The sequence below is a fragment of the Loxodonta africana genome, chromosome 1 (assembly GCF_030014295.1).
Source record: "Loxodonta africana isolate mLoxAfr1 chromosome 1, mLoxAfr1.hap2, whole genome shotgun sequence".
NCBI lineage: Eukaryota > Metazoa > Chordata > Mammalia > Proboscidea > Elephantidae > Loxodonta > Loxodonta africana.
The window spans coordinates 47,733,054-47,751,191 of record NC_087342.1 but is presented as its reverse complement, the minus strand read 5'-3'; positions in this window follow the sequence as shown (position 1 = coordinate 47,751,191).

Genomic DNA, 18,138 nt, shown 5'->3' with positions numbered 1-18,138 from the left:
TGGAGATGTCAGTCCTAAATTGTCCAATTTTGTTACCTGCACACCCTTAATAAAGTGTTACTGATTCTTCCTTTCAAATCTAATTGTTTACATAGCAAAAGGAAACAACTAAGGGATAGCGTGGACTCTGGTGTCTTCAAATCCCAGCTCCCTCTTAGTTGGAGGCAAGTTACATGACCTAACCGTGCTTCGGTTTGGGGGCCTGCTTCACAGGGTTGTTACCCATTCTGTCGAGTCGATTCCAACTCAGTGACCCTGTAGGACAGAGTAGAACTGCCCCATGGGGCATAGGATTGTTAGGATTTAGTATGTGTAATGTGCTCAGAACGTTGCCTGCACACAGCAAGTGGTTGCTGTTACTGTGGTAAAGTACCATAGTGTAAGAACATGAATGTGATAACATGCTGCTTGTTATCCCATGGAGCATAAGGGGGAGGAGTGTATATGGTCCTTTTGGGACTTCATTGTGGAAAAGTAGTTGAATTCTACTGAATATGCAAGCTAAGTAGTGTTTTTTTAACTAAAGAATACAAGTTTTAAGATGGGTATGTAAGATGGCTGGCACTGGATTTAATAATGAAGTGTGACCAGAGTCATCAGGCCAGCAGGGTCATTTTTGTAAGAAACCTGTTAGAGCCTGCACACCCAGTTGGGAACAGTCTTTCAGGACACTTGACAAGGCCACTCATTTCCCAATGACGCCATTGCTGCCCACAGCGTTTTTGAAACTCACCTCAGAATTTTAGCACCAGACCATGAGCAACCCAAGGCAAATTGGTCCTATTTCTGCATAGTTAGGTTTTTTTTTTGAGAAATCGTACCAGTCTGATCACCCATCTTGGTCACATTTGTCAAAATAGGTGCTTAAGGAGAAAAGGAGTTTGAGAAATGCTTCAGTCTAGAGTAGTGTCGGACTCAGCAGATTTGTGTCAGGCGTCTGCTCTGTGCTCTTTCACATACAGTCTCACTGGGTCCTGACAGCTGCCCTGCACCACCCCGTTGTCAGTAATGAAGCAGCCTCGGGGAGCCCAGAGTCACCTGACTCCTCAGATTGGGTCCCTTGCTATTTCCAGCTCTATTGGAATAAGGTCTATTAAGTGCTCTGACAGGGAGCACCTTCACATTTATACTCAAAATACAATCACAGCACTTAGGGGTTGCCTGGTATTTTATATCCTGGTGCTCTGCATATTTCTTTAATGCAGTCAGAAGTCAAGCTCACCCTGGATAATGGCTCTTTCAAGAGGACACCTGGGTTAAAGCAGTTGGGTCCTCAGTACATAAGAGAACAAGATTTCATCCCCCTTGAACTCTGCTGCCAAGTAGTTACTCATTAGAGTTGCATGTGTTTCAAGTTTGGCCCTACAGTCTGATGGCACTCTTTATAGTCTCTGTTCAGTGGAACATAAGCTCTTAAGCAGTCTGCAGATAAACGGGCATGTTTTATCTTGACTTTTTCCTTACTTGAATTCCACCTGAAAAAATACATACCCAGCATAAACTAAAGGCCCCTGCCTAGAAGTGCCCTGATTGCAGGATGCATCAGTAAGAAACTGTCACCCACTGATGACTACGATGGCCTAATAGGTCTGGTTTCCAGGACTAACCCTGCGTGTGGGGCTCTTGGTCGCGTCTGCACAGTGAGAGGTATGCTGTGCTGACTGTGGTCTGGCCCAGGAGCTCAGCGCTGTGGCTGTCTTTGTGGTTGACCCTCTCATTCGCTGTCACCAGTTCCTGCCTCTTTCAGATTCCTGAGAGACTTCTCTCCAGATTTGTACCTCCTTTCCCATCGTCCTCTCCCTCTCTGGTTCTTTCTGTTGGTGCTCACCTGTAAGAAACCTTCCTGTTTGAATCTTCTGCAGGATCCTTTTGCCTCTAGCTGTGTTCCTGTGTTTGCTTGTTTTTCCTTTGTCAAAATAGCTGCTGTGCTATGGCTTCCTTTTCTTTACCAGGCTTTCGATCTTTTAAATTTTCTTCAGTTTAGCTTCTGTCTCCAAAAGCCTGCTCTCCCAGGATCCAGTGGCTCAGTATAGACTTGCCAGAGCCGCCTTCAGTGTTGGTGCCCAGGCCCTGTACATTTAACACGCTTGACCACCAGCCTGAAATCCCTCTGTGCTTCTCAGACCCTGTTCTTACCTGCTTGTCTCTTGTTAACAAGCCCCACACTCATGAGGCTCCTGACTCATTGCTCCTCTCTGAAGACTTGGGAGAAGAAGTAATCTTAGTGTCATTCTAACGGCCTGTGGTTCATCTTCACTTCTCCTTTTTATTGTAACCCCAAACTCAGCATCTAAGATGTTTGTTTCCCTCCATAAAGCTCCCCCATCTAACTTCCTGTTGCTGCTGAGTAACATGACTCCCGTTTGTCCACGATTGAATCCTGAAGGGCCCCTGGAACAGCGCTCTGCGCGGAGGTATTTGATGAGCACTTACTGATTCTAGCTCTGCCGTGAATGACGGTTCACTTCTCTCCACTCCTCACATCAAAATCTGAGAATTTACAGAACCTTGACAAAATCGGATTTCTCGTGCAGGAGGTAATTAGGGGTGAGTGTGGTAGGGGCAAAATACCTCTGGTTCAAAATATTTTTCTTTTCCCTAATTGACTGCAGAGAAATTTGGGTTTGCTGTTTTAATTCTGGTGCCTGCACAGTGGAAGTGTGATTTCCGGCCATGGGTTTCAGTCACGTTCGTTAACGACGAAACTTTTTTCTGCAGTGTGAGATTTTATCTGGTGACTATGATAATGCTATTTGGCTGTCTTGGGGTTGACTAATGAGCGTCGGGGTAGTGAATTCATAAAACCCCTGTGCAGCTGTGAAGAATGTCCCCACTCTGTGAGTATCCAGTATGGTGAACCCAAGGTGTACGTGAGCACTTTTCTTCCTCGGTTGTTTCCATCATCTGACCTACCGCTTAAACTGGTCCAGGACACTTGCTGTCCTGGCAGATCCATCTTATGTATGCCTTAATTACAGCTGATCTTGAAAGTACTTACATGTGATATGAAATGTTCGCTAAAGTGCCAGTGCCATATTACTGCTAGGTCTTGAAGATGAGAACCGTAAAGTGAATATAAAAAATTAAGTGGATAAACAAGAAAAGGAAAAATGAAAAGCCACAATTTTGATCTTAATTGCCCCTGGAAGTTGGAAAGAAGTTCAGACATTTTTTCTGCATATAAAATTTGGACAATTCAAATTTTGAAGTGTGTTTTAAAATAAAGGCAATTTAAGACAAATTTTGCATGTCTGGCAGTTAGCTAGTTTACTTTTCAGATAATGGTCATAAGACACCTCTCCTTCCCTGCAAACACACAGCCTGTGGAGAGTTTGGGTTTCCAGTGGTGGCGTAGACTGGATAACCTGAAAGCTTACACTGCTTTAAGCAAGCAGAGATGGCTCTTCGATTTCACTTCCTTGGTCTTCACTCAATGAGTCAGTCACAGCTGGAGCTTTCTTCTCTTTAGGGTTTTATTTTGAGCGGCAGAATTAAATGTGTTCTATCAAGTAACTTTTGGTTAAAGGCTGTGCAAACTTGGGAGATTTAATCTTTGTGACTATGTAATGTTTTCAATTTTTTTGGCTGAAAGGAAAAAATGCTTTGAAGAATCAAAACAATATCTAATGCAGTAAGAACCAGTGTTTTCATTTCTTCTCTACAGTGCTTCAGACTCTCAGTGTTAAGTAAATTTCAGATTCATCTGAAGTCTAAATGGAAATGCTAAAATGCTGAAGCAGTTTTTATGCTAGGGTGGTGGAATTTTTATTTTTCCCTTTTCAAAATGTTTGTAATGTGCTTACATTACTTTTATAATGAAAGAAATAAATGCAAGTGTTAAATTTACCTGAGACTCCTACAATGAGCATAATAATCACAGTGGCGAGATAGCTTTTCTGTAGCCCAGGAAGAGAATGAGCCAGTTTTTTTAAGACTTAGGTGTATCGTCCCTCTACATACTTAAAGTCAACACAGATGATGACAGCGAAGCCTTTGGGCCAGAACTCGAAGTGACTTTGTTTTCCCCAGCCTCAAAAGTGTTCCATCTTTGACAAGGTATGGTCACCACTTTCCTGTTGCTCTCTATTTTGTGGAAAATACCTGTGTTCTCCTTTGACAGGCTTCTACCTTACATAGGTTCCGGCTTTCACAGGCTTTACTGTAATAGAAAACGCTTAAAAGTATTTTTCCTTTAAAGGAGCACAAACTCCCTGTTTGTTGTTATGAAAGTAGTGAACTTCCTGTATCTACTGTGTGGTTGATGGGAGGCCGGTGTTGAGCGTATTGTATGCTCCTGGTCCTTATCCACACAGCAGCCCCATGATTCATTTTAAACATAAATCAATCATGCCTTACTTCTTCTGGCTTCTGACTGCACTCAGGTGAGAATTGAGACTGCCTATGTGGCCCTCAGAATCTGCCCTCACCTGCCTCTTGCCCTTTGTCCTTGCACTGACCTCCTGGCCTTCCCTCACCCACCCAGCCACCTTGCTGATGCCCCAGCCTGCCAGTGCCTTTCAGCATCAGGACCTCTGCAGCAGCTCCCTCCGCCCACCACCCACAGCCCCTGGGCTGCAATTTGAGCCTTTCCGACCTGTTCACCTCATCCTGAGCTGCCTGCTGCACCACCAGGACCTGAAATGACCCTGTTCCATCACCTGTCACCCCTTTTGTAATGTAAGCTTCACAACAGCAAGACTTGCGTTTCAGTCACCATATCACCAAGTCTTAACACAGCGCCTGGCACATGGTAGGTGTTTAATGAATAGGATTATCAGCACGACCATATGGTGAAGTAGGCCATCCCCACTGTGCATATGAGGAAATTGAATACAAAGATGATGAATAACATGGTCAAACCCACTCAGCTGTTAAGTGGCCAAGCTGAGGTTCAGATCGCGCCTTCTGTTTGTTTCCAGAGCCTGCTGTGGTTAGGTTGCCACTATCCTAACATGGGGATTCTCCAGGTCGGTCTCCTGATCACCATTCACTGAAAACCAGGGGCAAACGCTTGGATCGCCCTGCTGGGGTTTCACAAACAGGAGCCTCCGGTGGGGAGCTTCCAGGCTTCCGGGGCAGACTGCTCCGTGAGGGTTCTATAGAAGAATGAGAGGGTGCAAACTGCAGGTAGACCAGGAAGCATTTACCAAACAAAAGCCAAAGAAACTGGCAGCCGAGTGCACAGGACTTAGGTGAAGTGAAATGGGAGGGCCATCACAGCTGTAGCTTCAGCTTGAAAAGTTCCTAAATTGTGAGTGAATCTTAACCTTCAGTGTTTTCCCCTGAAATTTATGACAAGCTTCCAGATTATACCAAGTTGGAACAACTAAATAGACCATCGCAGGCACACGAGCTGCCCACAAGAACACCAGGAGGAAAAAGACCAAGGAAAGCTATACAAGTTCAAACCCCCCTCAAAGTAGTGTTTAAAGTCAGGAGACTGGTGTCATTGGTGTCATTAGGAATTAAAAAAAAAATTATTACTAAGTTTCTTTTAAGGTAATAATTTGTACTTTCTTCCGTGTCCTTGGTTTCATAATTTTAAATCAGTAATACTCCTTTTCTGCAAGAATTCTCCAAATGATATAAAAACATTTTAAAGCATAACCAGTGTCCCCCAAAGCCCCAAACCAAACCCATGGGCAGCAAGTCGATTCCAACTCACAGTGACCCTATAGTACAGAGTAGACCGGCCTCACAGCGTTTCCAGGGCTGTAATCTTTATGGAAGCAGACTGCCACACCGTTATCCCGCGGGTTCAAACCACCAGCCTTTCCGCTAGCAGCTGAGCACTTACCCACTGCGCCTTGTGCAGTGTCCCCGACCAAAACACAACTGCAGTCGAGTCGACTTCCTTAATACTTGTCTGCATGAGTGTGTTTTGCTGCCCTCTGCTGCTCTGTGGGTGGTACAGCAGTGACAACACGCCATTCCCAGAGCCGCTGCTTGGCATTGCTGAAAGGTGGAGAAGGGGTGAGAAGAGGAAGAGGGTGGTGAGCTCAGAATTGCTGCCTCCTAAAGTAAACTGCCAGCTCCAGCCAAAGCTACTAACCAGCTTCTGAATGCCTCTGCTCCACCTCCTGTCAAAAAAGGTGAAAAATGGTGCTTTTCACAAAACGTCAATGGAATAATCTTGGCTTTTTGTTTTTTTTTAGTTAGTCTGATGGTTTATGTCAGTAGAAGGATTCACGGTGTAAGACACCCTCTGGGTCCATGGAGAGGTAGCCGACCACGCTCAGAATGTGCTCTCTAGATGCATCTTGTCTCCCAAAAGAGAAACCGTCTGAGAGGAAAGCCAGCCAGCCACTCCACCTTCCCTACGAAGGGTCCACCCAGATGTCCTTGAGGGTTTACGTTGGGCTAGTACCTTCACTCACGGGACATCAGCGCAGCATAGTGGTTAGGAGCTGTTGAGGTCAGCCTTGTTTGAATCAAGATTCACCCACCTAATGATTGGATAACCTTGAACAAGTCACCTAACGTTTCTCAGCCAGCTTCTTCATCTGTAAAATGGCGTTAATGTGATAGTGACTGGATTTATTAGCTAACTCATAGCCATCACTGTGGGTCAGGCGTTTTGTTGTATTTTTAAGATACTACATTTTAAAAAAGCGAATTCCAGTGCCTAGCCCAGAAAAGTCTTTGAATTTTCATCACAAAGAATGTTTAATTTTCCTCATTACATACAGTGTTCATTTGTCAACCTACAAAACACCACCAGCAGCGACCTTTTTTCCAGAACTGTGAAATTCTGTTTAAAAGGTGCCCTCATTTTTTTTCCTTACTTAATGGAGTCTCGTCCAAACAAAAAACCAAACCCAGTGCTGTCGAGTCAATTCCAACTCATAACACCCCTAAAGGACAGATTAGAACTGCCCCATAGAATTTCCAAGGAGCACCTGGCGGATTTGAACTGCCAACCCTTTGGTTCACAACCATAGCACTCGTAAAAATCCTAAGAGTCATCCGGTCCAGCTTTTCAGGCCACACAGGACCTGCCATGTAAGCCCCTGTGGGCCATCTCCACCTGGCCAGGGGCCCATCCTCTGCACAGCTCCACTATTAGTTTGCTCCTTTCTTGAACCCAGATCTACTTCCTTCTTGTCTTTGCCCTAGTTCTGCTCTCAGATATTCTTAGGTAAAAATTAAATCTTTGTGTATTTGAAGAGAGCTGTCATTTCGTTGTCAAAAGTTCTTTATCCAGGTTAAGGTAAAAAGCAGTAATAACCACCTCGAGGAAAAACTGATGGGATGATGGGCATTGTCTGGCCATTTAAAACCTTACACACTTGATTGGGTTATATAAATTAAAGGAGCCACAATGACGACTAGAGATAAATGAAAATAATTGCCGTTTTCTCCCTCCAGACTGCCCTGCTTCAACAGTGATTTCTTGCTCTCAGGCAGCATTCTCAAGCTTCACGGCCCGTAGGGTTTAGGAGGGGAGGGGCTGGCTTACAGTGCAGAGTTCCGGGCGTCACCCCTGAGATTCTGACTAGCTCTAAGGTGGGGCTCAGGAATCTGCATTTTTAGAAGCCTCACAAGTGTTTCCACAGCCACACTGCAGTCATTACTGGGGGGAAAGGGGTCCCACCTGAGGCGCTGCGTGACAGAACGATAAGGAAGCAGTCTGCACTGCTGACACCCAGGGGGCCCTCGCCAGCGCGTGTGGGGACACAGTGGCCCGCTGGCTCCCAGCAGGCCTCCTTTTCCTTGTCCAGATGTGGGACTGTGTCACGTGTCCCCTGCCTTCTATTTCTTCCCCTATTGTCCCATGCCCGAGGGGCCCACGGCTGAAACTGATGCCCTTTTCCTGATCCAGGCACTTGACACATTTTACTTACATTAACTCATTTAGTTCTCAGGGCAACCAACCCTATTCTAGATAGGTTTCAATATCATTTTATAGTTAAGGAAACTGAGGTATAGAAAGTAGAAGTACCTTGCCCAAGGTCACCCAGCTAGTAAGAGAAAGCCCCAGAATTTGGATCCAGGCAGCTTGACTCCAGGGCTCATGCTCATCTGCTCTACTGTAAGCCCTGGATCTCTCCCGGAGCACCAAGCCATCCAGCCAAACCCCCCACGGGCATCTTCACCCTGATGTCCCAAAGGCACCTGAGACCCAACATGTGAATTATCAGTTTCCTAAACCACCTTCTCCTTCAGCATTTCTGTCTCAGTGCCATCACTGCCCACAGGGAACCATCATCCTCTGAACCATTTCTTCCGTGTAGTCTTTTCCAGCCCTGTTGCCCCTGCCCTACTGCTGGACCTCATCGTGAATGTAAGCAAGCTGTGAGCTCAGTTCCTGGCATGTTTAAGCATTGACAACTGCCAGTTGTCACCACGGACTGGTGTTGCCTGAAGTGCCACAACAACTGACTGAGTCTCGCAGCTGCCATTCTAGTCCCTTCAAGCCCACCATCCACGACTGCTGCTGGGATCCTTGCGAAGTGGGGTTCTGAGCCTGGTGTCCTCGCTCGGTGATCATGTCAGCGGTTCCCACAGCCTGCAGGATGAGACCAGAACCTGGAATCTTTGCCTCTTTTTGGCCTGAGCTCTCCCTAGCCCTCCTCCAGGTGCACTGCATGTTCCCTGCACATGCCATGCTGGTTCCCTCTGCACCTCTGTCTCTCCCTAGATGGAGACCCTGGTCCAGGATTCAGTCCGGTATCATTCATTGTGTTTAGCCAACACGTCTGTGTTTAGTCTCCTTTTGTCTGAAACACCTCCTCTTGAAGAGTGCAGGCTGGCTGTTTTTCAGGCTGTCTCCTGATTGGCTCTTATGTGCTCTTTCCTCCTGATCACGTTCAGCTCATGTCCTTTGGGCAGGACAGGCACAGAAGGGACACTGCCCTTCCTAGTGCCTCATCTCGAGAGTCACATGCTGTTGGTTTGTCCCATTACTGGTGATGTTCACTTCTGTTACTCAGTAAAACCAAAAATCCGTTGCCGTCGAGTCGATTCCGACTCATAGCAACCCTAGTAAAAAAAAAAAAAAAAAAAAACCCACTGCCATTGAATCGATTCTGACTCATAGCGATCCAATATAGGACAGAGTAAAACTGCCTCATAAGGTTTCCAAGGAATGCCTGGTGAATTTGAACTGCAGACCTCCTGGTTAGCAGCCATAGCTCTTGACCACTATGCCACCAGGGTTTCCATTACTTGGTAAAGGTGTGGCCTTATTTATTTATTTATTTATTTTTTTAACCTGTGTTTTTTTTTTTTTTTTATAATAACTTTTATTAAGCTTCAAGTGAACGTTTACAAATCCAATCAGTCTGTCACATATAAGTTTACATACATCTCACTCCCTACTCCCACTTACTCTCCCCGTCTTGAGTCAGCCCTTTCAGTCTCTCCTTTCTTGACAATTTTGCCGGCTTCCCTCTCTCTCTATCCTCCCATCCCCCCCTTATTTATTTTTTAAGCCTTGCAAGCGCTCTCAGATTCCAAGGTGTCTACAGGCTAGGTCAGGTGTCTTTATTCCAAGAATACCCCCGTAGAGTGCTTCATTCCACTGGTATCATCAGCGGGACTGGGCTTTTCCTCCCCTACTCCTCTGTACGTTCCATGAGAACAAGGACGACATCATGCTCACCCTGGGAGCCACAGCTCCCAGTCAAAGTCATGGCACACAGTTGGCACTTAATAAATATTAGTTGAGTGAATGAAAGAATGAATGAGAATATGGGGAAGCTGATTCAATTACAAAGCAAATACCTCCAATTCTTTGCAGATGAATCTTTGTCTTTGATTTCTCTGCTTTTTTTCATGGAGCATGACTAGTTTTTTGCATTTCTTCTTAAGCCAGATTCTCACCAAAAGCCTGAAGGTCTGACTAAATCCCAATACGGAGGCGCAGAAGCTGTCTTTCCTTTGGGAAGCACAGAATGGACCAATATTACAAACTTTGAACCCCAATCCTAGACTTTTCCATTTGTTTCTCTGTGGGAGAAAGTGAAGGGGGATTCTCTGGGTCTTTTATAGTATGAAATATTTGTACTCAAAAGAGTAGCATAAAGAGTCCTTTATAATAAGACCTTGGAAGAAAGACCTGGCTCCCAATTCCAAAAAAATGAGCCATTGAGAACCTTGTGAAGCACAGTTCTACTCGACACCATGGGGTCACCATTAGAGTCAGTTTGAAGGCAACTGGGCCCTCAGCCCTGCGGCCTCTGTCCAGCTGTGCCCTCCACACCCTGGTGGGGAACCGACTCAGAGGTCCTGAAGGATCACTGTCTCCTTTGTTTTTCAGACGCAGCAGGAGGAGGGAGGCACACTGAGGCTGCTTGCAGACCTCTCCCGTGGCTCTGCCAGCTTAAAGTCTCCAGGTGCAGGGACTGCACCTTCCAGCCACAGGCACTACAGGAAGCACCCTGGACTTGCGGTTTGTGGAGACTCAGCCATCTTTCTGCACCATTTTGCTATTTGTGACACACAGGACAGCCCAGGCCCACTTGACTGGATCCTCACCTGGGTCACTGTAACGTCACTGCTGGGAGTGGCTTTGTACCCAGGGCGTCCAGGCTTGTGACTAACAGCTCCTGTGCTGTTTCTGCATGGAGACTTAGCCAGTCAGTAGTCTGTGCCTGTGGGTGCCTGCCAGTGAGTCCCGGTGGACTGGGTGACCCATGCTGTAGGCCCATTCGGTTCAGCTTGCTCTTAGCCCGTTACATCAGTCATGAGGGAGGCTGGGAGACAAAGGGCTCAGTGTGAAGGAAGCTAGCTAACCCTGTGACGTGTCGGTTACCATACTCACCAGAGCAGGTTCCACTTCCATCTTGGGGCAATGTTCAGAGATGAGTGTCCTTGGGGGCTGGGCAGGGAGGGGCCTCCAAAGGGCGGGGCAGAGGAAACAATCACCGGAAACCTAGGTGGAGGCCGAGCTTGGGGCCCAAGCTGAGTAATGCTTCGTGTGAACACAAGTTATCATGCTTTGTAGGTGAGTGGGCGCCCTCCACACAGGGCTCTCCTGAGGCTGAGTTTCTGTGTATTGGTGTTCATGGGGGGCTCCACAGGGCTCTTTCCTGTGCTGACATGAATTGAGTTGAATTGAAATAAATTGAAATGCCTACAAACAAGGACTAATCTCTTGCTGAGTTCCAGGCCCTGGAGAACCAGAGATGCATAGGACAGTCCCTGTCTTCACAATAGCTGGGCCTACGACTTGGGCGGGGGGAGGTGGGTGCAGGGTAGTGGTGGTTCAGTGGTAGATTTCTTGCCTTCTATGCGGGAGACCCGAGTTCGATGCCCAGCCAGCACAGCCACCACCATGAGGCTTGCATGTTGCTGTGCTGTTAAGCAGGTTTCAGCAGAGTTTCCAGACAGGTGGACTAGGGACAAGGGCCTGGTGATCTGCTTCTGAGTGAGAACCCTATGGATCACAACGTCAACCTACAATGGATCACAGGAATGGCACAGGTTGGGGTAGATTTTTGTTCTGTGGTGTGGGATCTCCAGGCCAACTTGATGGCAGGTAGCAACAATTGACTATAATATTGTGGACTTGAGCAAAAACAAATGTGAGCTTGGCAGGGCGGGAATGGGGAGGAAAGAAAAGAGAGGCTTCAAGAGGAGGTGATCTCTGAGCTGAGCCTCGAAGTATGGAATAGGGATTTGAGAGAGAGAGGTAAAGTCAAGAAGGACGTTATAGACCCAGGAAGTGGCAGGCACAAAGATATACATGTTTGAGGAATAGAGAAGGCGATGAAGCAGATCACAGATACCTGGCTGACAGATGAAAGGGGTGACGTGTAGCCTCACAGTCACATGTGACAGAGGGCAGCTCAGAATGGGCCTGAGAGCCACACAGCAGATTCACCCGGGACCGCTCCGCCATCCACTGAATCAGAATTGCAAGGCGTGTGCCCAAGAATATGCATTTTAAAACAGCCCCTACAGGTGAATTCAATGTGTGAGACCCACCGTTGGAATAGCATGGAGCCACTGAATGATTTTTCAGGTGGGGAGTGCGTGATTCTCACACTTCCATGCACAGCAGAACCACCAGGAGGACTTGTTAAACCACAGGCTTCTGAGCCCCACGCCCAGAGATTGTGATTCAGTGGGTCCCAGTAGGACCTGAGAATCTGCATTGCTAATAAGCTCCCAGACAGGTGATGCTGCTGGTACAGGTGATTCTGAGGAGACTGATGGGAGATTTTGAGGACTCCAACCAGACTGAAGAAAGCCCCACTGGCTCTTTGCCACTGAGGAACCAGGACAGTCATGCTATTCAGAGCACTCAGATCTGACCAGATACCCCTTTCTTATCTGTACCCGCACCCTGGGTTCGAACTGTCTGAGACAGGAGTATGGTGCCCTGGGCGTGTGGTCCCTGTCCCGTGCTCGCTGAGCTAAGCGGACCAAGCCTGAGCCAAGCTGCCCAGCGGGCCCAGCCAGGGCCTTGTGGGGTTCTCGAATCCACCAGGCAGGCCCTTGCAGAGGTCCATGTAGCAGACTCCCGAGGCCACATGGAAACATTTCCAGGGATCCATGGCACTGCCTAGATTCCTGCAACCAAGGGCTATGCCTGCCATCCCCTGGGTCTGGAGGGTTTTATTAGCAGCCTGTACTGAATTGAAAGGAGCCCTGGTGGCACAATGGCTAAGCACTCAGCTGCTAAGTGAAAGGTTGGTGTTTCAAACCCACTCAGTGGCTCCATGGGAGAAAGACTGGTAGTCTGCTCCCGTAAAGATTTCAGCATAGAAAACCTGATGGGGCAGTTCTGCGCCATTGCTTGGGGTTGCTATGAATTGAAATTCACTCAACGGCACCTGACAATGACAACATAATTGAAGTAAGGCTCCACTTGAAATTACAAGTCTTTTCTTACTATTTGGCTGTCTCCCGTGAGTAAAGAGCTGAGCACTGTGCTTAAGCCCAAAGACAACGACCATGCCAATTCCCAAGTCCCAACTTGCAGCTCCGTCTCCTGGGACTGTTCATGGCATCAGTTCTATATCAGGCAAGGTCCAATCAGTAGAGAGGAAATCACACATTAATTTGAACAAGGGAAGTGTGATATAACTACAATGAGATTAGAATAATGAGGGATTGGCTAGTAAGAAGTAAAACTATAACCAAACCCGAGTTGCCGTTGAGTCGATTCTGATTCACAGTGACCCTATAGGACAGAGTAGAATTGCCCCATGGGGTTTACAAGGAACTGCTGGTGGATTCAAATTTGCTGATCTTTTGGTTAGCAGCCGAGCTCTTAACCGCTGCATCACCAGGGCTCCAGTAAGAAGTAAAGAGAACTCTAAATATGACAGATAGAAGGAGCAGCCGCTACCCTCTGAAACAGCACACTCAAGGAAGAGTTCTCCCTCCCGTCCCTCCCACCAGGGCTGAGGTCCAGGCCTCGCTTGAGAGAGCACTGCTGTGTCCGCTGAGGGCTGAGACGTTGCTGTGGGCTGCACTGTGGCTTGCCAGGGTAAGCTGTTCACAGGGAAGCGTCTTCCTGGAGGAACTCCACTATAAACTGGATAAGAGGGAGTATCGGAGGAAGCTGCTGGTTGCTGCTAACCCCTGTGGACTGCAGGAGCCTGAACCTGATGCTGGGGAAGCTGCCTGCACGGCAAGAGTCAGCCAAGTGAGCACACAGGAAGCAGGAAGGAAAACCTCTTCCTCGTGCAGTGTCTCTCTAGCGCCATCTGCTGACAACATTTGACACGACAGCCGACAAAGGAAAAATACTTAAAGGGCCCAGATCAGTTTTCACAGAGCAGGCAATGAAGGGTAAATTTGGAGCTGAGCAGCACTAAATTGATAAATGGTACAATCCTCAGATCTGATTTGGTTCTTGAGAGAAGAGTCCAGGATTAGGGGTTTCTCAAACCTATTCTTTGATCACAGGACTGGAATTGAAAGGGGACTTAAGAGCACTGAATGACTTGACCAAGGCCATACGGCTACTGACAATTATGGGGTGGAGAGAAGGACATCTAAACCCTGCTCTCTCTACTGCCTCACTCTGTCCTTCACAGGGCTTTTGCCATAAAAGCGGGCAAGACCAGTAGCATCCATTTTACAGATAGGCACCCAGACCAAGGTTGAAAAATTTTGCTTAAATTAATGAACATTCCCATCCAAAGAGAACTTAAGTCACGGGGTGGTGTTCTTGCCCCGGGAAATTTTCTGCCTTCCAAAAAAATACTTTGGGTTCTATAAAAACATTTTAGATGCTAAGAAAAGGCAGTGTGAGCAGTGCAGCCTTGTATATACCCCACTTGACATTGTAGGGGCCCAGGAAATATTTGTTGACTTGATTTATAACATCACCTGGCACAGACCTGGGAACTACTGCGTTTTCCTCTTGTGAATATGAAGATAACCGTCTTCATAGTAATGATAGTAACAGTCCCTAACTAGCCTGTATTCAGAGCTTCCTGTGAACCCAACACTGCTATGTACTTGACAAGCAGAAGTTCATGAGATATTCTTTCTTTTCCACTTTTTATGTTGTTAATTGCCATTGAGTCACCTCCGATTCACGGCAACCTTGTGTATAACAGAACGAAACATTGCTTGGTCCTGCGCCATCTTGATTGTTGGTATGTTTGTGTCCATTGTTGTGGCTATATTCTTTTCCACTATCACTACAGTAAATTAGCTTGTCAGTTAGTGGATCAGGTACACACAGAATATCAAACCAGGGCAGTATTTCCTTCACTGTTAGCTTAGAATATAGACGTGGTTAAGGGCTCTGAATGATCTAAGAATCATCTCCCAAGTTTAGCCTACACTTTCTTAGAGGAACGGCTTAATACCTCATGATCCCGTTAATTTTCTCTTCAGATAAATATGTAATATTTGCAGCCTTTGAGCTCTTGAAAAGTATGTGAATCCCCTTTGTTTTTTAGAATTTTATTCTTGGTGAGCCTCATTCCAGTATCAATAAAAAATGGAACTCAGGGGCCAGAATTTCCCAGCCATCACCAATGTTGTAGTATGATGACGTGTAGAAGACTCTTGTTTAACAACTTTGGGACTTAAAACGGACTGACGATTCTCATCAACAAGTGTTCCTTGCACACGCACTGGGTGTGAGGAATTTCTTGACTCCCACTGACAGTTCTGACGTGGGAAGAAGAAGCGCTTATATTACCTAACGTAGAGGTAAAGAAGTAGAGGTGAAGGAGTATTCCCTCAGGAGTCAGTGACCAATTCTTAGAGGCTGGACAGGGACCAATACCAGAAGCCACCGACAGAGAGACCCAGCACCAGACCTTACAGTAAGCTTGCCCACACCCCCAAACTGCAGTACAGCATTCCCTACTTCTGGTTTTCTGCTGTTGCCTCGGAGAGAATGAAAACTTCACACCTGACAGGTAGCCCTGGCAGACGATAATTTTGTATAACGTGGTGAAGCATTTAAATAGGCCAAGTTATAGACTGACTAAAGAAATACAGGAAAGGAAACAACCCGAATAAGAAACGAGAAGGGCCACATCACAACAGACCCAACTGAAATTAAAAGAATCATATCAGATTATTATGAAAAATTGTACTCTAACAAATTTGCAAACCTAGAAGAAATGGATGAATTCCTGGAAAAACACTACCTACCTAAACTAACACATTCAGAAGTAGAACAACTAAATAGACCCATAACAAAAAAAAGATTGAAAAGGTAATCAAAAAACTCCCAACAAAAAAAAGCCCTGGCCCGGACGGCTTCACTGTAGAGTTCTACCAAACTTTCAGAGAAGAGTTAACACCACTACTGCTAAAGGAACTTCAAAGCATAAAAAATGATGGAATACTACCCAACTCATTCTATGAAGCCACCATCTCCCTGATACCAAAACCAGGTAAAGACATCACAAAAAAAGAAAATTACAGACCTATATCCCTCATGAACATAGATGCAAAAATCCTCAACAAAATTCTAGCCAAGAGAATTCAACAAGATATCAAAAAAATAATTCACCACGATCAAGTGGGATTTATACCAGGTATGCAAGGCTGGTTTAATATTAGAAAAAACATTAATGTAATCCACCATATTAATAAAACAAAAGACAAAAACCACATGATCTTATCAATTGATGCAGAAAAGGCATTTGACAAAGTCCAACACCCATTTATGATAAAAACTCTCACCAAAATAGGAATTGAAGGAAAATTCCTCAACATAATAAAGGGCATCTATGCAAAGCCAACAGCCAACATCACTCTAAATGGAGAGAACCTGAAAGCATTTCCCTTGAGAACGGGAACCAGACAAGGATGCCCTTTATCACCGCTCTTATTCAACATTGTGCTAGAAGTCCTAGCCAGAGCAATTAGGCTAGACAAAGAAATAAAGGGCATCCGGATTGGCAAAGAGGAAGTAAAATTATCTCTATTTGCAGATGACATGATCTTATACACAGAAAACCCCAACGAATCCTCCAGAAAGCTACTGAAACTAATAGAAGAGTTTGGCAGTCTCAGGTTATAAGATAAACATACAAAAATCACTTGGATTCCTCTACATCAACAAAAAGAACATCGAAGAGGAAATAACCAAATCAATACCATTCACAGTAGCCCCCAAGAAGATAAAATACTTAGGAATAAATCTTACCAAGGATGTAAAAGACCTATACAAAGAAAACTACAAAGCTCTACTACAAGAAATTAAAAAGGACATACTTAAGTGGAAAAACATACCTTGCTCATGGATAGGAAGACTTAACAGAGTAAAAATGTCTCTTCTACCAAAAGCCATCTATACATACAATACACTTCTGATCCAAATTCCAATGTCATTTTTTAAGGTGATAGAGAAACAAATCACCAACTTCATATGGAAGGGAAAGAAGCCTCGGATAAGCAAAGCATTACTGAAAAAGAAGAAGAAAGTGGGAGGCCTCACTCTACCTGATTTCAGAACCTATTATACAGCCACAGTAGTCAAAACAGCCTGGTACTGGTACAACAACAGACACATAGACCAGTGGAACAGAATTGAGAACCCAGATATAAATCCATCCACATATGAGCAGCTGATATTTGACAAAGGCCCAGTGTCAGTTAATTGGGGAAAAGATAGTCTTTTTAACAAATGGTGCTGGCATAACTGGATATCCATTTGCCAAAAAATGAAACAGGACCCATACCTCACACCATGCACAAAAACTAACTCCAAGTGGATCAAAGACCTAAACATAAAGACTAAAACGATAAAGATCATGGAAGAAAAAATAGGGACAACCTTAGGAGCCCTAATACAAGGCATAAACAGAATACAAAACATTACCAAAAATGACGAAGAGAAACCCGATAACTGGGAGCTCCTAAAAATCAAACACCTATGCTCATCTAAAGACTTCACCAAAAGAGTAAAAAGACCACCTACAGACTGGGAAAGAATTTTCAGCTACGACATCTCCGACCAGCGCCTGATCTCTAAAATCTATATGATTCTGTCAAAACTCAACCACAAAAAGACAAACAACCCAATCAAGAAGTGGGCAAAGGATATGAACACACACTTCACTAAAGAAGATATTCAGGCAGCTAACAGATACATGAGAAAATGCTCTCGATCATTAGCCATTAGAGAAATGCAAATTAAAACCACAATGAGATTCCATCTCACTCCAACAAGGGTGGCATTAATCCAAAAAACACAAAATAATAAATGTTGGAGAGGCTGCGGAGAGATTGGAACTCTTATACTCTGCTGGTGGGAATGTAAAATGGTACAACCACTTTGGAAATCTATCTGGCGTTATCTTAAACAGTTAGAAATAGAACTACCATACAACCCAGAAATCCCACTCCTCGGAATATACCCTAGAGAAATAAGAGCCTTCACACAAACAGATATATGCACACCCATGTTTATTGTGGCACTGTTTACAATAGCAAAAAGCTGGAAGCAACCAAGGTGTCCATCAACAGATGAATGGTTAAATAAATTGTGGTATATTCACACAATGGAATACTACGCATCGATAAAGAACAGTGACAAATCTGTGAAACATTTCATAACATGGAGGAACCTGGAAGGCATTATGCTGAGCGAAATTAGTCAGAGGCAAAAGGACAAATATTGTAGAAGACCACTATTACAAGATCTTGAGAAATAGTATAAACTGAGAAGAACACATACTTTTGTGGTTACGAGTGGGGGAGGGA